Source organism: Antechinus flavipes, chromosome 3 (assembly GCF_016432865.1).
Source record: "Antechinus flavipes isolate AdamAnt ecotype Samford, QLD, Australia chromosome 3, AdamAnt_v2, whole genome shotgun sequence".
Lineage (NCBI taxonomy): Eukaryota > Metazoa > Chordata > Mammalia > Dasyuromorphia > Dasyuridae > Antechinus > Antechinus flavipes.
In genome coordinates, this window is record NC_067400.1 from 446212735 (window position 1) to 446238632 (window position 25898).

Below are 25898 nucleotides of genomic sequence, written 5' to 3' on the forward strand. Positions count from 1 at the left end.
TTGGCTGGGAAAAAAAACCTTACCACTATAATGAAGGAAATGATAGAATTGTCCAGAAATTCTGAATATGGAAAATTAAACTCCAATTGAAAGAATTCACAGATCATTTTTAGAAAAAAATACAGAAAGAAAAAAATAAACCCCCAAACCAAAGGCTGAAAATTTCAAGAAACATAGTGGTTAAATTCATTACAGAAACAAATTTTTCAAGCCATAATGATAAAGACCTTCAAATATAAAGGAAAGAACATTTAAGTCATGTGAGAAATGTGAGGCTATTCTATATTCACTAAAAAAAAAGGAGGTAAGAATGGAACAATGTATTGCAAAAAGAAATAGAGGTCAGAATTCAAACTAGATGTTCACTAATAAAGAAGAGTTTGAGTATTTTTCCTTTATTAAGAGATGCTCTCTAGCTTTTAAGTCATAGCTGGATATGTAGATTTGGGAATTATAGTATTTACTTAGATATTATTGTTGAAATAATGGCTGAAAAATAATGAGAGTACATTCAAGGGTAGAAAACAGAAGATGATGAAAGAAATAGAATCTTGGAAAATTCTAATTTTATTTTCTGGGACAAGGTTGAGGAATCAGTTTAAAAAAAAAAAAAAAGGAAAGGAGAAGCTAGCTATACTCTTTGAGGGTCTATGTGATACAGCTATCATTTTTTGCACAGCAGGCTCATCATGGATATACGATAAATTCTTGTTATTCAGTCATTATTAATAGAGAGAAGGGAATGACATTTATAAAATACTTCCTTAATTTCTTATCACTATATCCCTTTCTTATCAATGAATATTCAAGGAATATAGAACTCTTGCCTTCTCTTCCTTACCTTCCTTTTCTTTTTCCTTTTTCTCCCTCTTCTATAAATAACAAACTAGCAAAGATGGAAACCATCTCCATGATGTCAGTCTCTGAAAACTGCTCAAATGATTTTAGCTCAAATAAAAAGCATTTTCTGAATGCTTTTGGATTTATTGGTTCTTATCTTGCTCCTAGAATCAAATAAGAGGAACATAGCAGATTGGGAAGCTTTGGAGAAATTCCTCAGTATTCCATGACAACAATCCCTATTTTTAAAATAAAAGTGGATCTGTTTCCAGTTATGCTATACAGATGTGGATAATGGAACATTGTAATCTTCAAATAATAAAGATTGTGGTTGACCCAAAGAACAAGTCGGTGACTTCTAATGGATATAAGTAGGCTAAAACACATTTCCAATGATGATCTGAATGCAAAAAAAAGTTGTAAATTATATCATCCAGGAAATGAAAGATTCGAAAAGGAACTAGAACAACTATGCAGTAAATACAAGGATCAAAAGATAGACAAACTGAATGTTGTACAGTACCCACAAAATACTAAAATGACAAGAAGGATACAGCATGTTAGGTCAGTCTTACAGACAACATATGGATATATATATGAACAAGAGAAGCATAACTTTGGAATAAGAAAGGCCTGGTTCCAAAGTCCTGCTTGTGACAAATATTGGGTACGTGATGCTGGAAAGCATTTTCACCTGTAAGTGCCCCAGTATATTTTCTAAAACTGTAAATTGTAGATCAGATATTGATCTATATATTAGATGGATTTTCCTCATCAGAAGTTCTTCATAACAGTGAATCAGGCCTGGCTGACAAAAATTAGAAAGGAAAAAAAAAAAGAATTCCACGTGATTAAAAGTCATACATAGGTTGCTTTATAGACTATAACGAAGAAGTACACATACTGGAGAGATAATTTTTCCTTTGAAATGCTGGCATTCTATCAAGTGCTCTTGGATAGGTCAAGCAAATATAATGAAGATGAAAATTCTACCTAAACTAATCTATCTATTTAGTGCTATACCAATCAGACTCCCAAAAAACTATTTTACTGACCTAGAAAAAATAACAACAAAATTCATCTGGAAGAATAAAAGGTCAAAAATTTCAAGGGAATTAATGAAAAAACAAAAAAACAAATGAAGGTGACCTAGCTGTACCAGATCTAAAACTCTATTATAAAGCAGAGGTTACCAAAACCATTTGGGAAACAGTAATTGATCAGTGGAACAGTTTGGGTTCACAGAAAAAAATAGTCAATGACTAAAGCAATCTAGTGTTGACAAACTGAAAGACCCCATCTTTTGGGATAAGAATTCACTATTTGACAAAAATTGCTGGGAAAATTGGAAACTAGTATGGCAGAAAGTAGGCATTGACACACACCTAATACCGTATACCAAGATAAGGTCGAAATGGGTTCATGATTTAGACATAAAGAATAATATTATGAACAAATTAGAAGACCATAGGATAGTTTACATCTCAGATCTGTGGAGGGGAAATGAATTTATGACCAAAAAAGAACTAGAAAAAAATTATTGATCACAAAATAGATAATTTTGATTATATTATGTAAAAATTTTATACAAACAAAATTAATGTAGACAAGATTAGAAGGGAAGCAATAAACTGGGAAAACATTTTCATATTCAAAGGTTAGGATAAAGGCCTCATTTCTAAAATATATAACGAATTAACTCAAATTTATAAGAATTCAAGATATTTTACAATTGATAGATAGTCAAAGGATATGAATAGACAATTTTCAGATGAAGAAATTGAAACTATTTCTACTCATATGAAAAGGTGCTTCAAATCATTATTGATCAGAGAAATGCAAATTAAGACAACTCTGAGGTATCATTACATGCCTATCATATTGGATAAGATGACAAGAAAAAGTAATGACAAATGTTGGAGAGGATATGGGAAAACTGGGACACTGATTCATTGCTGGTCGAACTGTGAATGAATCCAACCATTCTGGAGAGCAGTTTAGAACTATGCTTAAAAAGTTAGTGTTACTACTGGGCTTATATCCCAAAGAGATCTTAAAGGAGGGAAAGGAACCCACTTGAGCAAAAATGTTTGTGGCAGCCCTTTTTGTTGTGGCTGGAAACTGGAAACTGAATGGATGCCCATCAGTTAGACAATGGCTGAATAAGTTGTATATGAATGTTAGGGAATATTATTGTTCTATGAGAAATGGCCAGCAGGATGATTCAGAGAGGTCTGGAGAGACTTATTTAAACTGATGCTAAGTGAAGTGAGAAAAATCAGCAGATCATTGTACGTGGCAACAACAAGATATACAATGATCAATTCTGAAGGATGTGGCTCTTCTTAACAATAAGATGATTCAAACCAGTTCCAATTGTTCGTTGATGAAAAAAGCCATCTACACCCAGAAAGAGATCTGTGGGCACTGAGTGAGGACTACAACACAGCATTCTCACTCTTTCTGTTGATGTCTGCTTGCATTTTGTTTTCCTTCTCAGGCTTTTTTTTTTTTTCTTTCTAGATCCCAATTTTTCTTGTGCAGTAAGAAAACTGTATAAATATGTATACATATATTGGATGTAACATGTATTTCAACATATTTAATATGTATTGGCCTACCTGCCATCTAGGGGAGGGAGTGGGGGGAAGAAGGGAAAAAATCGGAATGGAAATTTTTATGAAAGTCATTGTTGAAAAATTACCCATGCATGTGTTTGTAAGTAAAAAGCTTAATAAAAAAACATACTGGCATTCTTACATAGAAGAGAACTGAGGAGAGATTAAAATAAAACAGACAAGCAGGACAACTTTAAAATATTGAATTTATTATCTACTTCCTGAAAAATTTAGTTATACAGTAAAAATCGTTATTTTATAAGTGATATCATGTACTTTGTATTTAGAAATGTTCCTTTTTGTTATTTGTTAAATTCAGAAAAAAAATTAATAATAAGTTTACAAAAAGTATATTAATATGCTCATTTTTTTTAAATCATAAAATAGCCTTCTGAATTAAAAGATTCTCATACTACTTTGAACACATTCCCTAACAACATATTTTCTCAGGCAAAACTGTATTACTATTCAGGGGAAATATGCCTTCATTTTAAATTTTTTCCCTCTATTTTCCCAAATCACTTTCACGATTAGTGGAGCATAAACATCTTACCTCCACTCAAGTGATTGTGCCTTCCTTCCTCAGAATACCACTTCCTAGCACCTCTTAATCTTTTCTGCCAACTTAAATTTGAGGGTAATTCTGAGAATAGGATACATAATATCAATCAAAGAGAAGGTTAATTTATGCCTCGAACTTTTTACTCTAAGTGTTGGATTCACACACCTCTTCAAGTAAAAACCTAGTTTGTTTGGGGTTTTTTCCAATATCCCAGATCTTAAATATGTATTTCTTGGAAGAAAAAAAAAAAAAACACAATGATTTCTTAGGAATACAGTAGAAATTTCCTGAGAGAATAGGTGAAGCTGCAGAAGCAAATTTTGGCTTGATTAGAACTGCCCAAAGAAGAATGAGCAGTTTCATAAAGTAGTTTCTTGTTTCTAGAGCCAGAGACTGTACTGCTACTTTGGGAGGATGGTAAAGAGATCTTTATTTTGTTCCAAGTTTTATTAGAGAACATTTGGGGTTCCTTTTGAATCTGAGACTTTGGAAGTTTTTAGGAGAGAAAATAATATAATCTTTGGAGCCTTCCAAGAAGATTCTGAAGATCACCTAGCAGGATAATGTATCAGTAACTGATACCAGAGGTATTTTTAGAGGACTCACAGAAGGCAAGCATTCACAAGGTGAAAAAAAAGTCAAGAAAAGGTGATATAAGGAAACTCCTAAGGAATCTCTTAAGAAGTTTAAAATTGATTGTATGATATGAGAGACATTGGCCCAGGACTGCCCAGCATAGCCTTCCTGTGCTTTATGAGCAAAGCAGAATTAAATTAGTTCAGAATACAGTGTGAGATGTTCAGGTTAAAGAGTCCATCCCAAATGTTCATAGGAACTATTTGGGTCCAACCTGTGGCAAAGCTTTCCGAGCTCATATTGGTCTGATCAGCCACAGTCTGACACACTAATTTGACTCAAATATAGTGGTGTCATTTTGGTCCTTTTGGATAAGGAAGGACAAAACCAACCAATATCATGTAATATGTATATGTAAATATATTTATATAAATATCGGTATATGTAATTAATCACATACAATATATTTATGTATATACATATATATATACATACACATACATTTATATGCATACACACAAATACACACACACACACACGCACACACACACACACACACACACACACACACATATATATATATATATATATATATATATATATATATACACAGAGGGGAACCCAGAATGGTGCTTATGATCTTTGAGAATTATTGTTGACACTGAAAGGTTCAATGACTTGCTCAGTCATGTAACTATTCTTGAGTCTAAGAGATCTTGAAACCATATCTTCCTGATTTCAAGACTTTATGCTACACTGTCTTTCCAAAATATATTAAGGTTTTAATATATCTGATTTTCTACTAGTAGCATGGATTTGAAAACATCTCTCATTTACAAAACATATTTAGATCAGGGTAGAATGATACTTATTAAGCTTGCAAGAAATATCATGAGATGTCAGAATACATGAATCTTATCTATTTTTCATTCAGTCTTTTAGAGCTTTTGAAATTTTATTTGATTGGTGCAAAAAAGAGATAATTCCTCCATGGATCCATAAAAAGTATAGCTCCCATTAAATTATATTTTAAAAGTTCATTTTAAACAATTAACTCATATGAATCTCAAAGAAGAAATGTTTAACATATTGTCCATTCAAATGAGTAATTATGAACAATTATTGAAATTAGAGGAGCTCTGATGGCTCACATTTATACACCAATTTATATACCTTACTAATCCTGAAAGAAGTAGTGGATAGAAACTGAAATAATGGAGAAATGTAAGTCCTGTCTTACCAGAAGATTTGAAGAAATTTAGATAGAGCAAAGTTAAATTTGAGGTAAAAATGTTCCTCAGCACTCCTACAAAATATTTCACATTTTGACATTTAAGCATTAACTTCCTGGGAGAAAATAATAGTGATAACTTATTAATTGTATTATATTTTAATTCTCAAATCATGTTTATGAGTGTTTTGTATTTGAAGCATTTCTTTTGTAGTTAAAGAAATAAATAGCTATTTTATTCATATTTAATTTGTATATTGAATACTCTTTTTGAAGAAAATTTGATGATCATTTTTTAAAAGACCCTAGACATTAGCCCAGCCTAAGCATTAGATTATGCCAAGAATTCTCTGCAGTAAGGATACAATGATTCAGAGAAAACAAAAAGATTTTAAAAACCCACAAAACTTTTTAAAGGTCCAACTATGTTAAGACTAAACTCAATATATTTAAGCCCAAAACTTTGGCCCTTTAGTTAGAAAAGGTACTGCAGACCCTTGACTCAATGAGGTTTCATTGTTATGAATGTAGAGCCATATTAGCTTGTGGGAGTTGAAGGAAAGAAGTCCTTGCCTATTAATGTAAAGTTGAAGACATGCCAGGAAGAGAATTAGTAGTGAAAGTTATCCTTTCTTGTAGTCTATTGAATGGGTAGTTCTTTGATATTAAGAGGATAGAGTGAAAAGGGGAAAGACACAGGGACTACACCCTTTAGTTGCCCTCTCAAATGCCTTTTAGAAAAAAGAACAACCTACCAAGTATAGGGGAAGTGCTCTAAATTAACATATTGGGAATAGGGAGGTCCTATGACTATCTTCCCATTATATATGTTATCTACATGCATATATCATGAATGTATGTTTATAAATATATATGGATAAATATACCTATAAAATATTGGTAATTGTAAATTGGGGAATTGTGATGGGCTGAGGCTCGGGTTGATGCACTGAGGTCCCAAGCACATGAGGCTAAATAGTAATTGGACCATACTCTATTAATATATAAGCTTGGAGAAAGAATGGCCCCCGCCCACTCTTTGTGCAAGTCCTGATGTGTTGTATAGGAAATGACGATTTTGGTGGGTGGAGGCAGGGGAGTGGAAAAGGAAGGGGAAGGAGAGACTGCTTGCATTGCTAGCTGTCTTCCTGTCGCAGCTGCCCATATTGCTATCGCAATCTTTTTTCACCTCTTCACTTCAATAAAGATTGAAGATTTTTCCCTTAACCTGAATTCCTGACTCTGGCTGATTTTAACTATGCGGTCATTACACGGAATATAATTGGGTTAATCACACCATATACATATGTATACACACACACACACACACACACATATATGCATTTATTTGGATTGATAAAGGTGCAAATATGAAAATATGAGGAGGAAGAGAGAGAGGTAGGGGAGAGGGAGAGAAACAGAAACAGACAGACAGACAGACAGACAGACAAACGTAGACAAAGAGAGAAAGACTTATGATCTTTGAAAATGACTATTGACCCTGAAAGGTTAAATGACTTGCCCAGAGTCATAAAGTGCTATGAGCTAGAGAGACCTTAGAATATAGGATTTCCTGATTTCAAGGTCTCATGCTACACTGCCTCTCCAAAACAAATTCAGGCTTTAAAATATTTGATTTTATTCCAGTAACAAGGATTTTATTAGTGACAAGAATTATCTCATAGGATGAGATAAAATATGTGAAGCACTTAGTAGGTTCTAAGGCCCTATACAAATGTCACCTTTTACTATTCAGTATAACCATCATTTTTTTATCCTTCTCTGATTTCTTTGTCTTCCTTACCTGTTTCTTCTTTCTTTCTTGCCTTTTATGAATTTCTCCCTTCTATAAGCTCTTTCTGAAATATAGACATTCATATTTAAATGCATTATTTTCAAAGGAATAGTGAATATAAAAACTATTAGATCCTGATTTGCAATCAATGAATGCAAACAGACAAAGGAAAAGCTTTGAATCCTATTCACATTCCATTGATGTAAGAGAAAGCATGCAGGAATCCCTGTCTTTTCAGGTTTCTGGTATTAAATGGCAGAATAAAAAAATAAAGAAAACCCCAAAACAGTGTGATATGAGAAGATCAGAGAAAGACTTTGGGAACTGAGTTTCTGTGAAATATTCCTCATGATGTCTTTCTCCATTCCACTGTGCCTTCTCTCTTCCTGTGCAACAAGGACTATAACGCAGGATCTGAGCATTTGGGAGCATGACCACTGTCAGGCAAAAATGGGAAATAAGGTCTAAGAATGAGGCAGAGTCTGAATTAGTAATGGGATTTCGAGACAAGACTTCTTTCAAATCCTGTAGAGAATGCTTTATGAAGTACTAAAGAAAATCTTTAAAAGGTCCCTTGCTGTCTTGTTATTTTTGTTGCTAATAACTGCTGGGTATTTACAAATAACTTTTTAAAAATGGCTTTTTATTTACATAAACAGTTTATATAAAAAGCTGAGTCAAACAAGAATGCTATTTTTGTAACATATTTGTATTGTAAAAGTATCTTGATGAAGTGGCATATAAAGGCACCAGAAGTGAGAATATGAAATAGAAATATAAAGATTTGGGAGAATATAGCAATTAGTGATATGGAACAACCATGACAAGACATCCATCAGAGATGTGAATAGTACATGGGTTCAAACAATACAACTAGGCAAGTCAGTCATATAGATTGAGCAACTTGCTTTTAGAAAGAATGACTTTTATATCTCAGGGAAACCAGAGGAATAGGTGTGGGGAAGGACCTAGGGAATAAGGGAAGACAGCAGGACTGAATTTGGTATCTCAGAGGGAAAAAGGGGGAGATAAAGGCTATATTTAGTAAGTGACAAGGTTGGGTATTGTGTTGTTAACACTGTCTTAAAGATGCTAACTAGACAATCTGGGAAAACTGAATTCCCATCAAGATTGTCTCAAAGATTGGAGACAGAATGAATGTATCAATAATGCATTGTTCTATGCAAACAGGACAGTCTGGAAGAACTGACCTGATTATAGAATTAACCACAGAAACAGGATGGACTCATTTTAGCAGTTCCTGAGAATAAGCTGATCCAGTCCATAAACTGGTTCAGAGTTCCCATCACTTGCAGAATTGACAGAGTACTAGCTTAGAGTTAAGAAAACCTGAGTTTTAATCCTGCCTATGACACTAGCTATGTGACAACAAATCACCTGACCTCTGTGTCTCAAGAAATTCCTTAAGACTTTTCTCTCAAATCATAGGTGACCTCTCCCTCAGTAATGAAAGGATTTCCTCACACTGGAAAGTGCACAGATCCTTTGCAAATTATATGTCTCATACCATAGTCTCAAAAATTGTTATACATATTATACTTCATGTTAATGCTTCTATTTTCCCAAAGGACCTCTAATATTTTTCATTTTTATTTTTATCAATTTTGTCAATCCAGTGGATGTGAAGTCAAACATCTGCATGACTTTAAAATACAATTTCAATGATCATTAATGATTTGGAGGGTTTTTTTTTTTTTTAGTATGGTCATTGATAATTTGGAGTTCTTCACTGGAGAACTGTCTGTTTATATTCTTTGACCATATATCATCTGAGGCTAGTTTTAGTAGCTTCTCAATTTTATCTCTAATTTCATATAATCAAAGTTTAAGGAAGAAGTTATTTTTTATGATTGCTTTCCATCTTTCAACAATATCTTAAAGGACTTAAATGAAGAGAAATATTGACAAAAACAATATGAAATCCTTTCTAGAACTATAAGATATATTTTCCAATTTGTTATGATATTGTATTGTCATGATTCAGTCATTCTTTTCAATGATGTAGATAACAGCCTATACTTGATAGCTCTTGATATGCAACTCTTCTCTATTCCTCATGTAAATTCTCCAAGGTAGTATCATTGAAACTTACTTTCTGTGTCTTCTTGGTTCTTGTCCATGTCCTTCTATGGGCTTCTGTTTTCTCACACATAAAACAATAGGATAAGACTTCTGAGGCTTAAGAGGTCATTGTTCTAAATCTATAATCCTATGATTTTAACATAAGGTGCATAGTAATAGAGTAAATGGGCTACCTTACTTTTGTCATTTGACCAATCATTGTCATTTATGAAATTTTGGGCTGCTAACATTCTGTAGCCCACTTACACCCAACAAGACACCCTCTAATAACAGGTTATACTGTAATGCTGAAGAAACTGAGCAAGACCACAGATTGGAGACCAATTCAATAGTTTATTAAATGGAGAGAAATACTGGGATCAAAGGATGCACCCCAGAACTAGATGAGACTATCATCTCAAAGAGTCTAGCCCTGAGTATGGGAACAGCAAGCTTTTTATAGAATAACAAGAACAATGACATAATGGAGGTACCTAGGTGGGGATAACCTAATGGAGGGAGGTTACTGATATTCTAATGACATCTAAAATAGATGAACCTTTATCTTGTCAAACATTAAGAAGGAATGTCTATAAAACCTTTATCTCAAATATCAAGAAGGAAAGGTTATAACCTAAGGCAGAATACCTAAATAGGACAATTGGAGAAACTGGGTCATGACATTAAAAAGGGAACTTTGGCACAACAATACTCTATATTAACTACAATATCAGCTGTATTTGAGAAATACTGTAAAATTTTCATGGATTAATAGTTGACATAAAAAGTATCCAAAGCATAAAATAGATTCCTTTTTAATAGCTTTTTATTTTTCAAGTAACAAATATCTTTAATTAATCTGTACATCCTATGCCTCACTTCATTAAAGGGAGAAAAAAACCCTTTCTACATTGTTGCACAGTTTGGCAAAACAAATTCCATTCATTAGACATATCTGGAAAAAAGGCACATCATATATCTCTTTTTACATTTTTTAATGTTTTTAAGGAACTTTTTAAAGTTCACTTTTCTGCCATAAAGTAGAAATGCTGTGTTTCATTAACATTCTTTGGGACTTTGGTTTATCATTGCATAGATTTCTAGTTCTAAAATCTTTTAAAATTATTTTACCCCCTATAATGTTGTTTCATGGAATACATTTTTATCTTTTTCTACTCCCCACTCTCATCAGTTCAAAAATATCTTTCAAGTTTATTCTGAAATGGTCCATCATAATTTTCTGTGGCAATATAATATTTCATTATGCCACAACTTATTTAGATATTATCTAGTAGGTATATATCCCTATTAGGTAGAAACCAAGGTTTCCAATTTTTTTGCTACTATAAAAAGAGCTTTGCAGATGATATGATGGTATACCTAGAGAACCCCAGAGATTCTACTAAAAAGCTATTAGAAATAATTCATAATTTTAGCAAAGTAGCTGGCTACAAAATAAATCCCCATAAATCTTCAGCATTTTTATACATCTCCAACAAAACCCAACAGCAAGAGATACAAAGAGAAATTCCATTCAGAATGACTGTTGATACCATAAAATATTTGGGAATCTATCTAGCAAAGGAAAGTCAGGAATTATATGAGCAAAATTATAAAAAAGTCTCCACACAAATAAAGTCAGACTTAAATAATTGGAAAAATATTAAGTGCTCTTGGATCGGCCGAGCGAACATAATAAAGATGACAATACTCTCTAAACTAATCTATTTATTTAGTGCTATACTAATCAGACTTCCAAGAAAATATTTTAATGATCTAGAAAAATAACAACAAAATTCATATGGAACAGTAAAAAGTCGAGAATCTCAAGGGAATTAATGAAAAAAAAAAAAATCAAATGAAGGTGGCCTAGCTATACCTGATCTAAAATTATATTATAAAGCAGCAGTCACCAAAACCATTTGGTATTGGCTAAGAAATAGATTAGTGGATCAGTGGAAAAGGTTAGGTTCACAAGACAGAATAGTCAACTATAGTAATCTAGTGTTTGACAAACCCAAAGCCCCTAACTTCTGGGGAAAGAATTCATTATTTGATAAAAACTGCTGGGATAATTGGAAATTAGTATGGCAGAAATTAGGCATGGACCCACACTTAATACCATATACCAAGATAAGATCAAAATGGGTCCATGACCTAGGCATAAAGAACGAGATTATAAATAAATTAGAGGAACATAGAATAGTTTATCTCTCAGACTTGTGGAGGAGAAAGAAATTTGTGACCAAAGATGAACTAGAGACTGTTACTGATCACAAAATAGAAAATTTTGATTACATCAAATTAAAAAGCCTTTGTACAAACAAAACTAATGCAAACAAGATTAGAAGGGAAGCAACAAACTGGGAAAACATTTTCACAGTTAAAGGTTCTGATAAAGGCCTCATTTCTAAAATATATAGAGAACTGACTCAAATTTATAAGAAATCAAGCCATTCTCCAATTGATAAATGGTCAAAGGATATGAACAGACAATTTTTAGAGGATGAAATTGAAACTATTACCACTCATATGAAAGAGTGTTCCAAATCATTATTGATCAGAGAAATGCAAATTAAGACAACTCTGAGATACCACTACACACCTGTCAGATTGGCTAAGATGACAGGAAAAAAATAATGATGAATGTTGGAGGGGATGCGGGAAAACTGGGACACTAATGCATTGTTGGTGGAGTTGTGAACGAATCCAACCATTCTGGAGAGCAATCTGGAATTATGCCCAAAAAATTATCAAATTGTGCATACCCTTTGATCCAGCAGTGTTTCTATTGGGCTTATATCCCAAAGAAATACTAAAGAAGGGAAAGGGACCTGTATGTGCCAAAATGTTTGTAGCAGCCCTATTTGTAGTAGCTAGAAACTGGAAAATGAATGGATGCCCATCAATTGGAGAATGGCTGGGTAAATTGTGGTATATGAATGTTATGGAATATTATTGTTCTGTAAGAAATGACCAGCAGGATGAATACAGAGAGGACTGGCGAGACTTACATGAACTGATGCTAAGTGAAATGAGCAGAACCAGGAGATCATTATACACTTCGACAACGATATTGTATGAGGACATATTTTGATGGAAGTGGATTTCTTTGACAAAGAAACCTAACTGAGTTTCAATTGATAAATGACGGACAAAAGCAGCTACACCCAAAGAAAGAACACTGGGAAACGAATGTGAACTATCTGCATTTTTGTTTTTCTTCCCGGGTTATTTATACTTTCTGAATCCAATTCTCCCTATGCAACAAGAGAACTGTTCGGTTCTGCATTGTATCTAGGATATACTGCAACATATCCAACATATAAAGGACTGCTTGCCATCTAGAGGAGGGGGTGGAGGGAGGGAGGGGAAAAAAAATTGGAAAAGAAACAAATGCAAGGGATAATGTTGTCAATATAAAGTAATCATTAAATAAAAATCTAAAAATAAATAAATAAAAAAGAGCTGCTACAAATGTCTTTATAAAGACAGTTTCTCTTCTTTTTTCTTTGTTGAATGGTGAATAAACCTAGTAGTAAGCAAAGAGTATGTACAGTTTAGTAACTTTTATGGGCATAGTTCCAGATAATTTTCCACAAAGGCTAGACTAATTCACAACTTCACCAGGAGGGCAGTATTATACCTGCCATTTTTCTTTCTAGATAGCTTTGTCAGTCTAATATATATCAGGGGGAATCTTGGAGTATTTTTCAGATTCAGAGCATTTTTAATATGATTATTCATAACTTGCATTTTTTTCTTTAAAATTTCTTTATTTTATTTCTTTATTAGAAATCTTAAAGGAGGAAAAGAGACCCACATGTGCAAAAATGTTGTGGCAGCCCTTTTTGTAGTGGCAAGAAAATGGCAACTGAGTGGATGCCTATCAGTAGGGCAATGGCTGACTAAGTTATGGCATATGAATGTTATAGAATATTATTATTTTGTAAGGAATAATCAGTAGAATTATTTTAGAGAGACCTGGAGCAAGTTACATGAACTTATGCTAAGTAGGAGATCAGTGTACATGGCAATATCAATATTATACAATGATCAATTCTGATGGATGTAACTTTCCAACAATGAGATGATTGAGGTCAGTTTCAATGATCTCCTGATGAAGAGAGCCATCTATACCCAGAGAGAGGACTGTGAGAACTGAGTGTGGATCATAACATAACATTCTCACTCTTTTTGTTGTTTACTTGCATTTGTTTTCTTATTCATTTTCTTTCCTTTTTTATCTGATCTTTCTTGTGCAGCAAGATTATTGCATAAATATGTTTACATATATTGGATTTAACATATATCTTAACACATATAACAAAAAATTCTTTATTGACTTAAATCTATTGAACAATGACTCAATCTTTCAAATTTAAATCAGTTATTCATAATTCCTCATAAATCAGTTCTTATATGGAGCTTTGTTTAAAAATTAATTACAATTTGTTAAAGAAATTAATAACTAGAGTTTTTCCATTAAATGTTTCCCTTCTAATTTTTGTTACAGTATATCTTTGTTGCTCAATCTTTCTGATTTTATAAAAAAAATAAATTATCCCTTTTATCTTCCTTATCCTGTATGATTCTATCACTTGCTCAGTTACAAACTATTCCCATATACATGGAAACAAAAGTTATTTTTTTTCTTTGCTCCTCTAATTAATTTATTATTTGACTTTTTTATATCTAGGCTATGTGTCCATTTCAAATTTTCTTTGGTATATATTGTGAGGTATTAGTCAAAAGCTAGTTTTGGCCTGACTATTTTCCAGGTTTCCCATCAGAGTATTATTAAATGAGTCCTTCCCCAACCAACAGTAATCGAAGTCCTTGATTTTATAAAATTAATTATTATTGTGTTGGCTTCTTTATGTCACATTTTAATATATTCCAGTTCTCCCCCCATCTCTGAATGTCTCTGTCTCTCTTTTTCTCTCTCTCCCCAACCCCCTTTTTCTCCCTCTCCCTTTCCTTCCCTCTTTCCCTTTTTCAACTAGCAGCAAATTGTTTTAATTAGTATGGCTTTCAAATAAATGGCAAAATTAAGATTTAGAAACTTGAATCCTGGATTTGCCACTTACTATGTGACTCATAAACACTAAAAACCTTTGTTTTCTAATTATATTTATGCTACCTGCCTCATAGAATTTTTGTGAAGATCACAAGGTAATATAAAGGCATTGTTTTGTAACTGCAAATCACTTTCCAAAGGTTAATTTTTTCAAAAAATATTATTTTGAATCTCTTTTATCCCTTTATAACTCATCTATGGCATTTGCAAAAAGTTCATATAGTTCTATATATATAAAACAAAGTTTCTCAAAGCCATTTTTATAATGAAATTTAAGGGACAGACTCAGGTACTTGAAAGAAGAGAAGGAAATATTTAGGTTAAAAAAAAACAAAGAAAGAAACAGGTAATATTCTTACCCAGCTCTGATTCACTTTAGTAAATATTACCTTACTGCTGGAAAGCCATGAGACATATTGTAGCAACAGAGCCACACATCTCTTAAAATAATCTTTTTATTTATTTAATCTTCTTCATTAATAAAGTTCTCCTTTTCTTTTTTTTCTTGATGTATTAGCACTCCAAAACCACAGTCTCACATTTTGACAGCTAATTTTGTAGGATATAATTTTCCTGCTTAACTCAGAAAGGAAAAGAGATGGATGATGGAGATTAATCATTTGCAAAATTATAATTCTGTCACAGATAATAATTTGTAAGAGTTTTTTTTTTTTTCTGCTAGCTACCGAATGCTCAAAAAAATTGTTACATGATGTAACAGAATACATAACTTATTAAGGGACTTAACAAAGACTTCAAAACACCAACAGCTGAATTAAAAATTAGCATATTCCTAGGATCATGAAAATGGCTGAGTATAAGCCGAGACCCAGTTAAGTTCTCCCAACACTCCCCTCCAACAACTTTAAAATAAAACCTCAAATTAAATTTTGGAGTGAAAGATCTAACAAAAGGACAGAGGAAGACAATTTCCTATGACAATTTAGGAGATTTATAAGAGAGTTCTGTAACCTTGGACACAATACTGGAACCCAGCAGAAGCAGTGGTCCAGCTAGGTCCTAGAGTCCTAGGAGTCCTAGAGGCAGAGCTTTAACAGCAACAGCAAAGCTGTGGACTGAGCTCTCTGCCCAAATGCAGTAAAGGGTCAACTAATCAGAGAGAGATTGTGAGAGACTTTTTGCTGGCACTAATTGTAACTGGCCCTAATTGGTAATGCTATTGCTACAGGCGAACAGCTCTGGGTCACAGTTCCAAGATGGAGAGGAGAAGTTGTGACCAGTTACAAGGACGTAGAGACCTGGCCATAGTACCAGGGTCAAGAAGAGCACTAGTACTTGTAGCTGCAGGGGAAGAAGAACCCTTCCTGGTTAAAGATCCAGAGCAAAGACCAAGAGAGCAGGAAGAACATCTCTCACAGGATAACACTATCTTGGATGTACCAAAAAAAAAAAACTTGCAGACCCACAGAACTAGCTCTGAAAATATTACCAATTATTGTATTAATTGTTATAATCATTATTAAGGCAGTTAGATTCTACATAGGCAGAAGACATGGGTGTAGAGCTAATTATGTTGGGATAATCTACAAAAACAAAAAGGATATGGGATGAAAAGTTGGATGCACTGGGACAAAAAGGAAGGGAAAGGATGCAAATTTTCTACATAAAGGAAGAGCGTAATGAGGAATTTTTATAGTGGAGGAGAAAATGAGGGAATGGTGGGTAATACTTGAATCTCATTGTCATCAGAATACCTCCACACATAGACTCCCACACAATATGCAGTTGAATATAGAAATCTCTTCCCTCACAGGGAAATGGGAGGGGACACGTATAAGAAATATGGGGATAATCGAGAGGGTAGCTTGGAGAGGACAATTCTCCTGTGGAAAGCAAAGTATACTTGAGGAGGAACAGAATAAAAAGAGAGAAAGAAGGATGTACAGAGGGCAATGGGATGGAAGGAAATGCATAGTTAGTCTTTTATAATTGTGAATGTGAGGGGGATGAGTTAACTCTAGAATGGAAATAGTAGGAAACTAGAATTCAACAATTTGTTTTGTTCAAGAAAGACACTTGGGAGAGAAAGACACATACAAAGTTGAAATGAAGGGCTAGAGCAAAGGGGCAAGTGTGGCAATCATTATCTCAGACAAAGCAAAAGCAAAAGTAGACTTAATTGAAAGAGATTATCAGGGAAATTACATTTTGCTAAAAGGTTCCATAGATAATAAATATATATTGTTTTTTGCAAGTTTGTCTAATTAAAGCCTTATTTTTCAAGTATACAGGAAATTGAGTCAGATTTATAAAAAAAAAAAAAAATGTCATTCCCCAATTGACAAATAATCAAAAGAACAGGAAGTTTTCAGAAGAAATTAAAGCTTTCTATACTTTATGAAAACATTCTCTAAATCACTATTGATTAGAAAAAGACAATTTAGTACTACTCTGAGATACCACCTCACACTAATTAGAAATGATTGCTAAAAGAGATGAAGGAAAAGACATATATCCTTGAACTATTGGTGTAACTATGATCTGGTCCAACCATTCTGGAGAATAATTCTAAACTATGTCTAAAGTTCTATAAAACTGCTCTTATTCTTTAGCTCAGCAAGACAATCACTAAGAAAGCAAGGAAAAAAAGAATAAGACCTATTTGTAGAAAAATATTTATTTGGCTATTAGATGGTCCAGTGAATAGAGCACCAGTCCTGGAGTCAGGAGAACCTGAATTCAAATCCATTCTCAGTAACTACTTGACACACTTACTCGCTGTGTGACCTAGACAAGTCACTCAACCCCAATTAACTTGACAAAAATATTTATAAAACTCTTTTTGAGGTGTCAAAGAATTGGAAATGAAGGGGATAATGATTAATTTGGTAATGACTGAACAAGTTGTAGCATTTGATTATAATGGAGTACTATTTTGTTATAAACAATTATTAATGAACAAAAAATAGATTAGTTTGATTATAGTAAGCTAAAAAGTTTTGGGTTTTTTTTTGTACAAACAAAACTAATGCAGACAAGATTAGAAGAGAAGCAATAAATTGGAGAAACATTTTTACATTCAAGAGTTCTGATAAAAGCCTCATTTCTAACATATATAGAGAACCGAATCAAATTTATAAGAATTCAAGCCTTTCTTCAATTGATAAATGGCCAAAGGATATGAATAGACAATTTTCAGATGAAAAAATTAAAATCATTTCTAGTCATATGAAAAGCCATATGCTCTAAATCATTATTGATCAGAGAAATGCAAATTAAGTCAATTCTGAGGTTCTACTACACACCTCCCAGATAGGTTAAGATGATAGGAAAAGATAATGATGAATAGTGGAGGGTATGTGGGGAAATTGGAACACAAAGTTTTGCAAGGTTAATATTGGAAAATTATCCTTGCATATGTTTTGAAAATAAAAAGCTTCAATAAAAATAAATAAATAAAAATAGAAAAAAATTAAAAGAAATTATTAGGACTTATAGCCTTGGCAAGACTTCTTTAAACTGATGCAAATAAAGTGAGAAATACTGAAAAAGCATTATGCCCAATAACAATATATTGTTGTAATGAAGTTATTATTATAATGAGGATAACTTATGAAATACTTGGCTACTCTGATCAATACTGTGATCCAAGAAAATTCTAAGGAACTAACTTTGAAAAACTATTGAATTTTGAAATTTAATTGAATTGAAAAAATTATTACTTCCAGAGTTAAAATTGATGAACTCTGAGTATAGATTGAAACATAATTTTCTTACTTTTTAAATTTTTTTGTTTTTTTCCCACTATGAAAATGTATTTTGCATGATTTCATATATATATAATTGATAGATTGATTTCTTAGTCACAGGGGAGAGGTAAATGGGAAGAAGAGAATCAGGAACTCATTTTTTTTAATGTTAAAATAAATTTTTAAATTTTTAAATGGCATGTTTCCTCTGAATATTTTCTTATGAAGGAACACTGTGTCCTAGTTGAAGGTTTTTTTTTTTTTAAGATTATTTAACCATTTTTTACTCCTCTTTATCCCCCAGTTCATTATAAGAAAAATCAGCAAACTCAACTGCCTTTGAGTTGGAATTTGAGCAACAAATCATATAACCATAGTAGACTCCTCATGGAAAAACAAGACAACTCAGAAAATTAGAACAGAATTATTAGAATATCAGAGCTGGAAAGGAACTTAGGGATCAACTTAGGGATCATCTATTTCAACCCTAATATTTTATATATGACCTAATGGAAGTCCATTTATGCTGATGAAGTAATCTGACTAATGTCAAAGAAGTAGTGTCAGGACTAAAATAGCAATGTCCTATTTCCTCATTTAGTACTTCACCCTGCTTCTCCCCAGCCCACTCCTGCAAACATCTAATCATCATTTCTTCATATAGTTATTTTTAATAATAGAATGTGCCCTATAATATTATTAAAATCTTTAATTTTTTCTGAGTTTGGGAATATAAAAGTGCTCAGTGTTTTTTAATTTTCCAATCCACTGATAGAGAAATATCAATACAGGGATTTAGTTGTACATCATCCCAGGAGAAAATAAAATCCTTGGGGCAGGTTCTATTTTGCATTGATTCTTATATTACCCAGCAACCAGTACTGTACTTTGCATATTTTGGGATTTGGGACTATTATTTCATATTTCATGGTTATAAAAATTCTTGTATGGAAACTTCCTCTCCCAAAGCAGAGTAGTAATTGATCAATAGTCATTTTAAAGTTGTCTTTTCCACTTTGAGAGGGGTAAAAGTATGGCAACCCTCTACTCACCCATAATCTAAAAAATTCTTGTAAAGTTGTTTAACTTTCCCTTTGTGTTAGAAAAGAATTTTGATTTTTTTTCATTTTCTTTTATGGGGTGTTGATATCATACAATACTTATACATTTTTAAATTTCTGAACTTTTTCTGTTCAGTTCAATTCTGTTGTTTGCTGGCCTTTGCATGTCATCTATGACTTCCAAAAAATCTCCCCCCCAATTTCATTTAATTTCTTATCTCAACTTATGATATATTAAAATTTCTATGAGGAAAGTCATGATTTAGAAGAGATAACAGTGTAGTCATGGTGGAAGCACTGAGAAACTGAATCACTTGCCTAGGGTCACTTACTATATGTCAGAAGAGGGACTTTTAAATCTTATGTTCCTAATTCCAAGTCTGGCTCTCTATCCCTTACAACATTTTGTCTGTCTCTGTGACCTTTCCATTTGGGGGAGAAGAACCAAATTCTCTCTATTGATCAGTAAGTGTTCAAGAATTTACAATTTTGGAAAGTTGCTTGAGACACTTAAGAGGTTAACAAAGAAGCAAAATTTTCAATCAGTTCAGGACAGCAAAGTGTTTGGAAACAAGAAAGAGACAATTTGGTCCAATGATTGACAGGCCCTGGACATTTGGGGACTACGAAGATGTCTTTGAGATGTCCAAGACCAGACTTACACTTCCTAAGTCATATTAAGAGTTCTAATCATATCATTGGATGACTATCTAGCTGATTCTAAACTTCTCTTTAATAATAAATACTAGTTCAAATTTATGTAATATTTCGTATAGTGCTTTCCTTGGATAAGTGTGTGGGATAAGCAAGAGAAGCATTCTTTCCCTTTTAAATATGAGGAAATGAGGCTGAATGTATAATCGACTTATCCATGGAGTCACACAGAAGACAGTAAATATTGCAAGCATTCAAGCTAAGATCATTTGATTCTAAGATTAACGATTTTGGAGGGGAGAGTTTGTTTTCCTGTGTGTCATGTTGTATCTTTTCTCAGAAAGATCATCTAGATAAATGTAATACACTGATATGCATAGCTTTCTCTGTATCATCTAATTTAGAACTGAGAATCACATGCAACTTCAAGATAATGTAGTGGAGTGTCATGCACCCATCAGCAAAAATTATTTCCAAAGTGTAGGATACTGGACAAATTCCCACATAAAAGACCCAACTTGAGAGAAACTTGGATGGCCAAACTAAGGGATAACCCAAGAGAGAAGTGACATATACTATTTGTGCTTCCCTAAGAAGAAGATATTTTCTAATTAGCTGGAGGGTATCAGACTAAAGTGGTTGTAGGAGAGAGAGAGACAGAAATACACAGAGAGATACAGAGAGATAGACATGGAGAAATAGACACACACACATACATGGGGGAGAGAGGAAAGAGTATAACAAAAATGAAAAACAAATTCCACCAAAGATAACTTTTGAATGTACTATAGTTAGTTCACAAGGACCTATTCTTTTTTTGTTGTTTTTTATATGTATTTATATTTATACTTTACATTTTTAAATATTTCTTTTTCTTTTTTAAATGTGTTTGTTTATGTTTATTTTAACACACATTGTTTTATGAATCATGTTGGGAAAGAAAAATCAGAGCAAAAGAGAAAAATCATGGGAGAGATTAAAAAAAAAAAAAGATGTGAACATAGCATGTGTTGATTTACATTCAGTCTGCTTAATTATTTTTTTTCTAGATGAGATGACATTTTTTATCTCAAGTCTATTGGGATTGTTTTGAATCACTGAACCATTAATAACCAAGTCTTTAATAGTTGATCAGCTCACATTCTTGCTGTTATAGGGCATGATATATTTCTGGTTCTGCTTGTTTTATTCAACATCAATTCATGTAAATCTTTCCAGGCCTTCCTAAAATCCATTTGTTCATCATTTTTTGTAGAATAATAATATTCCATTACCTTCATATACAACAATTTATTCAGCCATTCCCTAATTCTTTGCTACCACAAAAAGAGCTGCTACAAACATTTTTGCACATGTGAGTCCTTTTCTCTCCTTTGTGATTTTCTTGAGATACAGACCCACTAATGACATTGCTGGGTCAAGAGGTAAGTACAGTTTCAGAGGTCTTTAGTTCCAAATTGATCTCCTAAATGATTGGATCATTTCACAACTCCACCAACAATTCATTAGTGCCCCAGTTTTCCCACATCCCCTCCAACATTTATCACTATCTTTTCCTGCCATCTTAGCCAATCTGAAAAGTGTGAGGTAGTATCTCAGAGTTGTTTTAATTTGCATTTCTCTAATCAATAGTGATTTGGAGCATTTTTTTCATATGACTATAGCTTTAATTTTATTATCTGAAAATTGTCTGTTCATATCCTTTGACCATTTATCAACTGGGGAATAATGTATTCTTATACATCTGACACAGTTCCTTATATATTTTAGAAATGAGACCTTTTTTCAGAAATACTGGCTGTAAAGATTTTTTTCCAGCTTTCTACTTTCCTTTTAATCTTGTTTCTATTGGTTTTGTTTGTGTAAAAACTTTTTAGTTTTATGTAATTTAAGTTGTCCATTTTGCCATTCATAATGTGCTCTAGTTCTTCTTTGGTCATAAATTGCTCCCTTCTCCAAAGATCTGATAGGTAAATTATCCCTTGTCCTCCTAATTTGTTTATGGTGTCTTCCTTTTTGCCCAAATCATGTGTCCATTTTGACCTTATTTTCATGGGGTGTGAGATGTAGGTGTATGCCAAGTTTCTGACATATTTTCCAATTTTCCCAGCAAATTTTGTCCAATGTTGAGTTCTTATTCCAGAAACCAGAGTTTGGGAGTTACAAGGATCTAGTCTTTCAGCTGATTCACTTCTAACTAATCCAACATATCTCCGTTCAAAGATAGTTAGCCAAATCTGTCCCTAGGAAATATGTACTCAAGATATGTTAGTCAAATAAAATCAAACACCAAAAGTTTTAAAAGAACTTCAATTCAGTACTGCAATAGATTCTTCAAATGTTCTCTGCTTTTTCCAAAGGAAAATGCAGAGTAGAGAAAATCAACAAAGCCATCCAAGCAACAGTGACAGAAGCAGAATGTATAAATATATGTCTATTTTCTGATTTGAGGGTATACTTTCAGTTTTGCATATATTTTTATAACATAAAAATGGTATCACATTCTGTAATCCATTAATAAATCAAATCAACTACTTGTCAGGCATCCTGCTAGCCATTAGAAAACAAATAAAAAAATGACAAAATACTCTCCATCAATGAAGTTATCTCAAAATCCAATAGTAATTTAAAAAACCTTATGGCACACAAAATTATCTAATGGTTATTTTGCCTTGAAATCATATAGGGGAAAGAAGGTGGTTTGTTACAATTTTCCCTTTCCTCCATTTCAAGTGGCTATAATAGTGTTATATCTATGCCATCAGCTATCTTCCTTTTCATCTCAAATCAACAGACATACTCTGAAACCATTTTCACTCATAAAAAACTCTGCAACTGTTAATTTTATTATCCTTCATATCTAAACAAAACAAGTATAATATTGAGTTATAAAAAATGGATTACTTATTTTCTAAGAGCTTAAAGTAAATCAGGACCATAGCAAAAAGTAGACCTAAACATTCCTTACTATCTGTTCTTTATTTTGAACATTGTAATAGCAGGGACAACAACTTTGTGAAATGTGGATACTGGTCTTGATGGTTTTGACCCTCTTCTATTATCAAATTTTAGTGGAAAAACTTTTTCATAATATAATGAGTATTTCTATATATTTCTACCTGAATGTTTATTTTTCAAGCATGACCCCATTTGAGGTTTCCTTTACAAATTTCCTTTTCCAGTTCCTTCTTTAGCTTATTTTATAGATAAATAAACTGAGACAAGAAGAATTAATTGACTTGCCCAGGGTCACACAGCTAGTAAGTATCTGTGGCCAGATTTGAATTCAGAAAAATGAGTTTTCCTGATTCCAGGCTTAGCATGGTGCCATCTAGCTTCCCTCTGAATCTCTAGTCTCTTATAGGATAGAAATCCCTAGATTAAATTGGTTCTTGAGTCAAAGAGTATCTCACTTTAGATTTATTCCCATGCAAAAACATCTTTTGACCAAGTGCTTCTTTTTGGTCTTTGAAAGTTAAGGATATATAGGAAAAAGGAGACACTCTGGAAGGGAAGGGAAAGGCAACAAGTGACAGCACCAAATGGTATTGTTGTAGGAGATGCAAAGAATGGCAAAGAGAAGCATTTGTGACTAACTCTATAGAAGGAATGGGGATAGCCTCCCATTGATGAAAGCTAATTTGGATTCCCCTCTCAGTGATAGATTCCCACTTTCCCTATTGGAGTCATAAACAACCCTGTGGCTAAAGAAATCGACAACCCCTTCATCTTCTCTCCTAACAGCCTTAGGTCACTAATTATATCACAGGATTATGGAGAGAATAGAGATCATCTATTTTTATCCAATGCTTCCAAGAAGGCTTTACCTAATCTGCTCTAGACAGATGGGAATCTGGACAATAAAGATCCCTTGTGAAAGCCCCTAACCTTGCTCATCAATCCATTTTATCAACCTGACTTTTATAAAATTCCTCCTTATCTTTAACCTATATTGATCTTCTCCCTACCAAAATTAGAACTCTATTTCCTTAGGGAAAACTTCTGGATACAATTTTTTTTTCTGTATTTGAATATAGTTAATTGTTGAACTAATTTAAAATTCGTTTAACTTGTTATTTTAAACAATTCCTAAATCCTTCAATATTTTTCAAAACAATAATGTGGACATGAGAAACTCAAGAAGAAGTTTAGATGATTATACCTATCTGGAATTATTAAATGAGTGACAATTTTGATTTCAAAGTCATGTCATGTCTTCCAAATCCCCTAATGCAGTAATGATGTAAAAATAGATTGTGTGACAGATAACAGTCAGGCTGTAGGAGTTTAGTGAAAGATACTTATAGAAATTAAACAGGAACTAAAGAGAACGTCATGACTATTCAGCCCTTCTTTTTACAGATGAAGAAACTGAGGTCCAGAGATGCTAAAAAAAAAACCTCACCGTCACTGACATTATGATATATTGAATTTGAACTCAGATCTTATGACTGAGTTCAGAACTCTTTCCTGTGAATAATTTAACAGTTCAGAGAAAGAAAATTAAAGATTAATTGTTTATAGACCTAAAAAAAAAAAAAAAAGATTGTAAGAGTATTTAGTTGCTCATTTTTAAGATAAATAAGTTTTAAAAAGATTAAAATATTTTATCAAGATTATAAATCAAGGTTGGCACCTTGATCAAGGTCATAAATAATAAAGTAGAAAATGAAGCGCACTTCTTTGGGTTTTCCTAATTCAATTGTAAGTTTGCTGAGAACAAGAATCCTCTTTTGCCTTTCTTTGCTTCTCCAGAATTGTAATTCATTGCTTGGAGGCACTTAAAAACACTTGTTTGCTTGCTGACTTCTAATTCCAAATCTCTTGCTTCTCCCATCCCCACCCCACTTCCCCAAAAATCTTGTCGTTTAGATTTGTGGATATACAACTATAAGCATGGACTAACAAAAGCTATAATATTTTCCATTTAAAGGTCAAATCATACATCCAGACGATTTCTTAAAACCAAGAAATTGTACTTGATATTTGTCCTATGCTGTTAACTAATGGGTCCAATTTGTTCTTGAATCAAAGAATATCCTACTTTAGATTCATTCATTTAGAAACAGCCAGGCACAGTGGTGTAAAAATAGAATGGTTAATAACTTTACGAATCACTTTGATTTGCTGAAGCTCCCTTACTATTGAGAAGAGGCCAGACTGAACTGGAAATCAAATAAACCAGAGCATTCCTTAAATTGGACATATCAGAAGTTTCTGGCAGTATTCATGTATCAGAAGCTCCTTTTGTATGGACATATTGAACCCAGGACTCTCCTTACTATGCCAGATAACCAGCTCAGACTGATTCATATCAACTCCCAGTTCTGAAAGAAAAAAAAAAAAAAAATCTAGCTTGGAGATGACTTGATAACACACTATATGATAACAACACATCCCTCTGTGATTTTTGACTTTAAAACTTATGCTCCCTATGCCTACTCTGTGCTGAGTTCTAATTGTGCTCTCATGTATAATGAAGAGGGATAAAGCCATGGATAAAACCTAACTTCTTTGTCTTTCTTAGAATGAAAAAAAAAAAAAATGGGGGGAAAAAAAGGTTGACAGTGGAGATAGAACATTGGGGTTGGAGTCAGGAAGATTTGAGTTCAAATCCAGCTATGGACATTCCTAGCTAAGTGATCCTGGGCAAGTCATGTAACCTCTGATTGCCTGAAAAAAATGAGTG